Raw genomic sequence first — 9,256 nt, forward strand, 5'->3', positions numbered from 1 at the left:
TACCTCTGTGATATTTAAAAAAAAAAAAATCATTTTAAATGCATAGAGGATGTTTCTATTTAAAGTATTTTTTAAATAAAAAAGAGGAGCCCCTATTCTAAGTTTATCTCTTTGATAACCTTTTCCTCAACCTCAGACTAACATTCATTGAATGCCTACTGTGGACCAGGTAGCCGGACACTTGTGCTACTACATTCTAACTTCCAAACAGTTCTAGTTGGTGTAGGTATTTCTCCTATCTGTGTTTACCTGTGAGAGAACTGAGGTTCAGAAAGGGTATTTAACTTGCCCAAGGTCACACAGGTAGTAAGTGCCAGAGTGAAGTTTGAAACTCTTATCTGACTTTCAAGTGGGTCCTTCCTTCATCATTGTAATTCAAGTCTCCATCGAGTGCTTACTCACAAGGCACCTGGCGTTGTTCTGGGCCCAGAAAGTGATACAGGAGAAGCAGAAAGCTTGCTTTCATAAAACAAGCTATTTCTAATAAAGGAGCGCATGTAAAGTAGCAGAGCACCCGGCACATTGCAAACACCAAGGAAATGGTAGCTCTTAGGGAGACAGCAAAGATTTCATATTTATACTTCACCTGGCCGGCAGACTCCTCTAGAACATGTCAAGAGAACCAGGGAGTGAGCAGAAAGACCACCCAGCAGTGAATAATGATAACGGCCAACAATAGCATTGACAGCGTTCGTAACTGATATTGGCCTGGGACTTTTTAGTTTTCAAGGTGCTCCTATGTCCTTCATCCCATTGAAACCGTTGAACGAAGCTTTGCAGTTTCTTTTGCCCTGATAATGGTCAGTGTCGTGATGTGCATGAAAAGGGATGTTCTCTTGGTGGGGTACAAACTTTGTTGTATATATAGGACGTGTCAGTTACGATGCTGTGTTTTCTGTGCTGCTTAGTTTTTGGCCCTTTGATGAATCTTGGACCGTAAGTGGTGTGTTTTAGTCCCATTTCACGCATTTGCCTTTCTTCTTGCCTTTCCTGTTGTTACTGCTCTGGGACTGTGCCGGCGTGTCCTTTGATGCCTGGATAGCCTGAGTCACGTCTTCTTTGTCTCAGTTGGTGCTCGGAGTTTGAATTCTATCTCCTCATGTATCGAGATCCCGGCTCCCGCTGTCTTTTTGTCTGCATGTGCTTGGTATATCTTTCCTGTTCCTTAATGTTTAGCCTTTTCTAACCACGGTGTTTTAGATGTCACTTTTTTAGAGTTGGGTTTTGTTTTATGAACCATTCTGAAACTCCTTTTTAAAATTATTATTTTTTAAATGTATCCTTAAAAGGTTTTATTTATTTTTAGAGGGAGAGGGGAAAGGAGGGAGAAAGAGAAGGAGAGAAACATCAATGTGTGGTTGCCTCTTGCACACGCCCCAGCCAGGACCTGGCCCGCAACCCAGGCGTGTGCCCTGACCTGGAATCGAACTGGTGACCTTTCGTTTCGTAGGACAACACCCAACCCACTGAGCCACACCAGTCAGGGCTTAATACCATTCTTTTCATTGTGGTAAAATACATGTAACATAAAATTAACCATTTTTAAGTGTACAGTTCAGAAGTGTCAAGCGCACCCACATTGTTGTTCAGCTGTCCCCCAAACTCTGTCCACCTGGCAAAGAACTACAACCACACCCATTAAACCACTTCCTGTACCTCCCTCCCCCCAGCCCCTGGCAACCACCATTCATTTCACTTCCTTTTTCTTTTCTTTTTTTTTTTAATAATTTTATTTGTTTATTTATTAATTTATTTTTAGAGAGAGGGGAAATGAGAAAGAGAGGGAGAGAAACATCACTGTGTGGTTGCCTCTCACTTGTACCCCCAACTAGGGACCTGATGCGCAACCTAGCCATGTGCCCTGAATGGGAATCGAACCAGCGACACTTGACTCACAGGCTGATGCTCAATCCACTGAGCCACAGCAGCCAGGGCCTCCACTTCCTTTTTCTATGACTGATGACTAGGGACCTCATAGAAGTAGAACCAAACAGTATTTGTCTTGTTGCGTCTGGCTTATTTCACTCAGTATCATGTCCTCAAGGTGTCAGAATTTCCATCCTTTCTAATACCACATAATGTTCTGTCGTCTGCGTATATGAAACTCCTTCTAACAGGTGGCTTAAACCCACTTGTATTTGTGAATAATACAGGCATATGTCAGAGATACTGCAGGTTCCGCTGCAGACCGCCACAGCGAAGTGAGTATCGCCATGAATTGAGTCCTAATCTTTCCACCGGTGGAGGGACGCGCCTTCAGTTTGTAACAGGCACAACATCCGTGCAACGGCATAGAGCGGGGCGCGGTGAAATGAGGTCCGCCTGTTCGGCAATGTTCGGGGGAACCCACGTCCTCCTGCTTTATGTGCAGCTTCGCACTAAGGTGACTTGGTGTCTAAACCCTTAGCAGATTAGGGACTAGAGATCAGATTGAGGAAGAGGGTTGCTTGGGCAGAGAGGAGGGTCACAGCGATGATCCCTGGCTCCTTTTATTTTGTTTTGTTTTTTTCCCCATTATTATTGATCTCTGTCTCTTGTAGTTCTTTCTTCTGGTCTCTATTTTAATCCATCCTGTTCTGTTAGGTTAGATTAAACCGAAACGTAGCCTTTATCATGTTACTCTTCTGCTCAAAAACCTTCCCTGGCTCCCCGTTGCCTGCCTGCTGTGTTATGTACAGACTGTGCCCGTGGCTTTCCGTAACTTCTGTAACCTGGTCCGAGGGTCTGTGGTGCACCTCTTACAACTACCCTAAGGCAACCAGTGCGTAAGCTAAATGGAAATAGCAGCTTTTCTGAAGTTTCGGGCTGCTTTCTTCCCCCTCCATGTCTTCCCTTAGGCTACTTTCTTTTCCTGGTATGTGCACCCGTAAATTCCTGCCCCACCTAACAGGCAAAATTGCTGTCTAGCCTTCGGAGCCCTTCTTGGTCCCACGTCTCTCTTTGCGCTAAGGCGTTCATTCCTTTATCTAGACGTTTCTCCTGATTCCTAGACCTGCCTTTGCCTGTACAGCATCTGCACTTGGATGTGCTTCCAACACCCTAAACTGCTGGCCCCACCTGGAAGACATGTTCCCACCCAGGTGCCAACCCAGGGCACTGGGAGCTCCCTTTGCTTTCTCTCCCTCACCCCCTCACCCAATAAGTTACCAAGTCCTGTCGATACTACCTGCAAAGTGTGCTCCTTTCCTTTCTGGGCACACCCTTGAGTGGTGCATCTCAGGGAACAGCTGTGGCCCCGCGGGGTCTCCAGGGCCACCTCAGAGGCCAAACGCCACTAGCCCTGCGTAAGCCTGGTGCAAGTAAGTCCCTTATAGCCAGTTCCCTGCCCTTCGAATCTTCGCATCCCTGACTAACAGTGCTTGGCACAAAGCAGGCATTAAGGAAATGTACGTCCAGTTGTAATGGGCCTGCCAGGCCTTAAATACAAACGAAGCCAGTTTACATCAGTAACCCAGAGCTTCTCCTACTCACACCTGTGTGCTCAGACCTCCAACCTCCTCTGCCGAGTTGGCCTCAGGAGTTCTGAGCATCTGGAGGCCGCCTCCCGTGGAGGCCACAATCGTCACAGCCACTGCGCTCCTCTCGGCCCAGACCTCCCTGGCTTGCGTCCACAGCCCTGAATGCCGTGTGGGGGAGCTTTGCCTGTGCCCTTGCTGGGGGTGCCACTGTCAAGGACAAGAGTGCTGGTTCCTGGGCTTGGGAGGCCTGAGCACGCTGGGTGGGGTCCCTGAGGAGACAGTGAAAAGTTCTCTTCCTTAATCCATGCCACCCTTGGCCCCCTGAGTCCAAAGCAGCCTTGCTTGGGCTGAGGCCCTGGTCTCCCAGCGCAGAGGCTTCTCACAGCTGAGGACCACACCTGCCGTGGGCTCCGCTGGCCCAGAGGCAGGGACGCGCCTTCTCTCCCTCCCGGGCTTCAGCCTCAGCCCCCGAGGCACCCCCTTTGCAGATGCTAATAGGGACAAACCTTCCCGGGACTGTGCAATGTATAGACAACTCTAAGAGCTAGTTATTATTTTGCTCGTTTTACAAATGAGGAAACTGAAGCCCCGAAAGTTTAAATTACTTGTTCAAAGACAGACAAGACCAGAGGAAGCTTGGAATGCAGGAAGTCTGGCCCCCCAGCTAGGGAGTCTCAATTAGTTGTTTTAACCGAGAGACCAGAGGGGCTGCAAAGGGCCTTCTGGGGCGCTGAAGTGGCCAGCAAGAGCCTATGGGTCTTGTCTCGGTTTTGCCCTTTCTACCCTCAACAAAGGCCACTCCACTGCTCTGTGGGTACCTAGGAGGGGCTCAGACACCATCAATGGCTTTCGACTGGGCTGGGGAACCCAGCTGGTCCCTGACAACATCTCACCCATTTGGAGCAAAATAAGTAAAATAAAGGCAATGTAGCAAATATTTTCATACAATTATTTATTTAACTTAAAGGCCTATTTTATGTCCTTAGATCTTGCTCTTTTCTACTTGTGTTTTTGGTATTAAAATACTCTTTCCTCTATGATAAGAAGTTCATGATTCTAAACAAAATCATCATTTAGAAAAATAAAAAGTTGGTCACCTTCTGTTGGTCTCCTGCATTTTTAAGAACTTTACTGCTGTTTGAATCCCAAAGCCTGGCAGCTCTGCGGCCTCACGCCTACTCCTAGCGCAGAGGTCCCGGAGGCTGTCATCCAAGGGAAGCTGGGACTGTAACCAGTGAGAGGATCAATGTAGGGAGGTGATCTGACCTGTGTGGGTCTCGGGGACCCAGGGAGTGAGCAAGTGGTAGCCGAGAGGCCGGGTTTGGAAACAGGACAATAATCAATCAGGAGGTTCAGAGACCCACAGGGAAGGGGAGGCGGGTGGAGAGGTAAGTCAGAGAGTGGAGAGAGGGAGGCAGGGACAGAGAGACACACACAGGGCCAGAGGGATGGGGAGAGAGGCAGAATCGGAGGGATACAGACATATACACCCCACCACCACCACCAGGCACACGCAGAAGCAGAGATCAGCAGGCAACACAGAAAGAAATGGAGACAGTCACAGAGACAGGAAGAAGCACATGGTGACATACATAGACCCATAGAAATAGACACAGAGGGAGACAGAGAAATAGACACGAAGGGAGAAAGCCACAGAAATCCAGGGAGCGACAGAGGACTATAGAAAGGGAAGCAAAAGAAAGGAGAAAGGAAAATGGGAAGACACACATTTAATGGGGAGGCATGATGGCCGACGGACAAGGGGGCAGGAGAGGGGCTGTGGCTGTGCAGGGGCGGGGTGTGGGTGGAGGAAAAGCCAGGGGGGCCAGGGCTGCTGGGACCAGATAAGGACGCCTGCCAGAGGGAAGTAGGGGAAGGAAAGACGTTTACTGATCCCCGGGGGAGAAAGCCAGGGAGGCTGCCCCAGGCCCCAGCGAACAATGGGTACTTGACTTCAGTGGGTCATTAATGTGACAATTAATGGAAAGAGTAACAGAGTCCTCCCCAGGGAGGCCTTGGAGAGTGGAGAAGTGGAATTATTGGGAAGGGTGTGCGGTGGTTCTGGTGGTGGGGGTAGGGGACAATCCCAGATGTCCAGGCATGTCAACTACAGATCCCTGGCCTGGGGCATGGGGCCTCCCTAGCTCCCCGCTCATGCCCTGTGCTCCTTCCACCCTGGACCCGTGCCAGCCTCCAGATGCGTCCTGGCTTTCCTATCCCCGGCCACCGCTGCTGCAGCTCCCTCTACCTGGAATGTCATCCCTTGATTATCTCCATCCATGGAAACCCTACCCATTCCAGGGTTAAATAAATGTGCATCTAGATGATGCAATGGTGAGCCAGGGCCACATCTTTCAACAAGAATAAAGCCGCCCAAACAAAATGGACCCTGGGAAGAGCAAGTGGAGTCATATGTACAGTGTAGCACCACTTCCATGAATTAAAAAATGAGTCTAAAAAAATTTATTTCTGACTCTGTTTTGCATTATAAAATTATTCTTTTAAGGTGGGGGTATGTGTGAAGGGATACTTACCAAATTCATAATGGTGATTGCTGTTGGGGAGTGGAGGTGAGGCTTAAAGTGCACCCTAAAGTCATTTCATATATATGTGTATGTGTGTGTGTACATGTATATTTTATACGTATATATAAATGTGTGTGTGTGTGTGTGTGTGTGTATTTTGTATACATATATAAAATATTTATTTTGGGTTGTGAAAATAGGAATGATAGGAATGGTTGTTACCTTGCTTTCTGGGTTTTTTTTCTGTGCTTTAAATTTTTTTTTCAGTGAGAGAGATAGAGAGAGATCCTACAGACCTATCTCAAATGCCACCTCTTGCAGGAAGCCTTCTAGGAATCTACCCACCAACCAGATATGGTCCTTCTTTTTCCTGGTATCAAATTCTCAGGACTCAATGTGCTTTCCCCCTTGTATTTCCTTTTGTGATGTTCATGGACTATCTTCCCCACTGGACAGAAACCCTCTGAGGACAGAAACTTCCAGTGCAAGGCTGGCACGGAGGTGGTATGCACGGCTGTCTGTGAGACGGAGCTTACCTCTCCACCCCACCACCGTGGGAGGCAACTACAAAAGCTCTGACCACAACTCAGATCGACATGCACCACCATTTTGCAGGGGAGGAGAGTGAGCTCCGACATTCAAAGCATGGCTTCTAGAATGGGAATCTGGGGAGGGGAACCACTACTATATCACAGATATTCAGGGGGGAAGAAGAGTCTTCTTTGCTGTGACCGGGAAGCTGACACTATGGCTGGTTAGCTGGTTGTTCGTGGCAGCATTGCTAACAAAGCCTCAAACTGGAGTCCCAGCAGAGTTCCCCTCACCCACCCCAGAGGGGCATTTAACTCCTTCCACTCAAATCTGTGTAATAAAAGAACCCCTGAATCCCATTAGCCCCCAGTGAATCCCAGCTGCTGGTAAAATCACTGCCATTGTAGGGGTGGAAGGAAGAGGGACATCCATCCTGGCCCATCCCTTCATAACAGCTGCTATTGACTGAGCATTTGCTCCATGCTCTGCCCTGAACTACCCTACCTGGTTTACTTCTACAATAGCCCGCTGGGCTTAGGTTTCTCACCTCTATTCTGCAGATGAGGACACAGAAAGGCAAATGACTTCCTCAAGGTCATAGGGTGGCGGTAAATATTGGAACTGAGACTGTCTGACCTGTCAGGTGGACGGTGTCACAGTGGGAGTGCATGGCTCTCCCTACCTTTAGGTAACTGCCCTATTGTACGAAAGGGGACACTGAGGCACAGAGATGGAAGAACTCATCTGTTCACAACAAGTGAGTGGCAGAGCTAGAACTTGAATACAGATTCTCAAACTGCTTCTGGCTTCCCTGGGTCCCCATGGAGTCTACCATACGGCAGGGCAGATGTCACCTTAGGAGTTTTTAATCCACTCGGCTTTGCCTTCATGGGACATAAAACTGTAGGGTTTGGGGAGCAGAGAGAGAATGTAGAGATCAGCTCATTTGGCTACCTCTTCATAGTGATGAGGAATTTTTTTTTACTGAAGCAACGTTAGTCTATAACATTATAAAAATCTCAGGTCTACAACATTATAATTTGCCATCTGTATATACTACCTTGTGCTCACCACCAAAAGTCTAGTTTCCACCTGTCACCATGCAGTTCACCCCTTTCCCCATTTTGCTCTCACCCTACCCCCTTCCCTCTGGTAACCACCAACCTGTTGTTTGTCTCCATGAGTTTGTTTTTGTTTTGTTTGTTCATTTATTTTGTTTTTATAGAGTCCACGTACAAGTGAAATCATATGGTACTTGTCTTTCTCAGTCTGACTTATCTCACTTAGCATAATACCTTCAAGATCCAGCCATATCGTTGCAGATGATAAGATTTCATTCTTTTTTCTATGGCTGAACAGTATTACATTTCATTCACACACACACACACACACACACATTCTGGTCAGAAGGTATCCAGCCATGTAATATGAAAAATAGAGACATTTGTTGAAGAAGATACAAGATACAAGAAACATTGTACACAGGACAATGACACCTCAGTCCCCTTCAAAGTAGGCACCTGGGGACCTCACACAGTTCTCCTAATTGCCACCAGCTGCCCCCCGTCATACTTTCCCAAATCTCATCGATGGTCTGAAATCTCTTCCCTTTCAAAGGTGTTTTTAGTTTTGGGAAAAGCTAGACGTCACCAGGCGCCAAATCTGGGCTGCAGCAGGGCTGAATCACCTGGGTGGTTTGATGTTTCACAGAAAAACTCTGCATGAGACATGATGTATGAGTGGGCGTGTTGTCGTGATGAAGTTGCCGATCACCAGCTGCCCATACCTGCGGCCTTCTGAGTCATCTGAATAGTTTCTGTGGAGGAATGTTCAAGCTTAATGCAAAATTGGATGCATTTTTTGCTCTACTTGCTCGGTCATTTTGAAGGCAACAGCCACACAGTACACATGCTCACTCAATAGTGTCTGCTGCCCCCACTGACCAGTACAGTGAATTCATAATTATTCACACATGAACATTCCAGTCCACTCTCCTTGGCTGCCAGGTTACATCAATGTACAATGGACTTTTTCTGGACAGACTATACACACATATGTATATATAGTATATACATATATGTATATATATGAAGGTCTCTCTGTATATCTCACATCTTCTGTATCCATTCATCTGTCAGTGGTCACTTATGGTGTTTCCATATCTTGGCTGATGAGGATTTTAAGGCTAAGGAAGGAAAATGACTCACAAAGCCCCTTTGATTGATGTCAGGAAGACCATGCCTGAAAAGCAGACTCATGATCCAGTCCCTTTAATGCTCAGAATCCATTGACTCTCGCATTAGATCCCATTTCAATAATAGGTAACTATGTAGCCAAACCCAGAGCAGATCGGAAACTAAAAGAAGGGCAGCTTCCATGCACACAGATCTGTTGAATGCTGAATGAATGAATGAGTAAATGAATGGGTGCCAGGCTGATTTCTCCCTCTTAGTTGATTTCCCTTTTGCTCCATCTCTTGCTTTCAGATGGATCACCTACATAGCGCTCCCCATTGCCCGGATAACTAGTACCTCCTAACCCATCCTCTGTTCCTTCATAGCTGGCCCTTCTGACCCGGTACCTCTTCAGAATGCAAATCATGCCACTCCCCTTGGAGACTCTTATCACCCCCAGGAAAAAGACCCAAATTTGTACCCCAAGGTCTTGACTGCACTGTTTGACTTGGACTATCTTTCCAACCTCATCTCACACTTCTGTCAGGCCTCTGCAGTGCCTGTCACT

Source organism: Furipterus horrens, unplaced genomic scaffold (assembly GCF_987537825.1).
Source record: "Furipterus horrens unplaced genomic scaffold, mFurHor1.1.pri manual_scaffold_4, whole genome shotgun sequence".
In the NCBI taxonomy this organism is placed as follows: Eukaryota; Metazoa; Chordata; class Mammalia; order Chiroptera; family Furipteridae; genus Furipterus; species Furipterus horrens.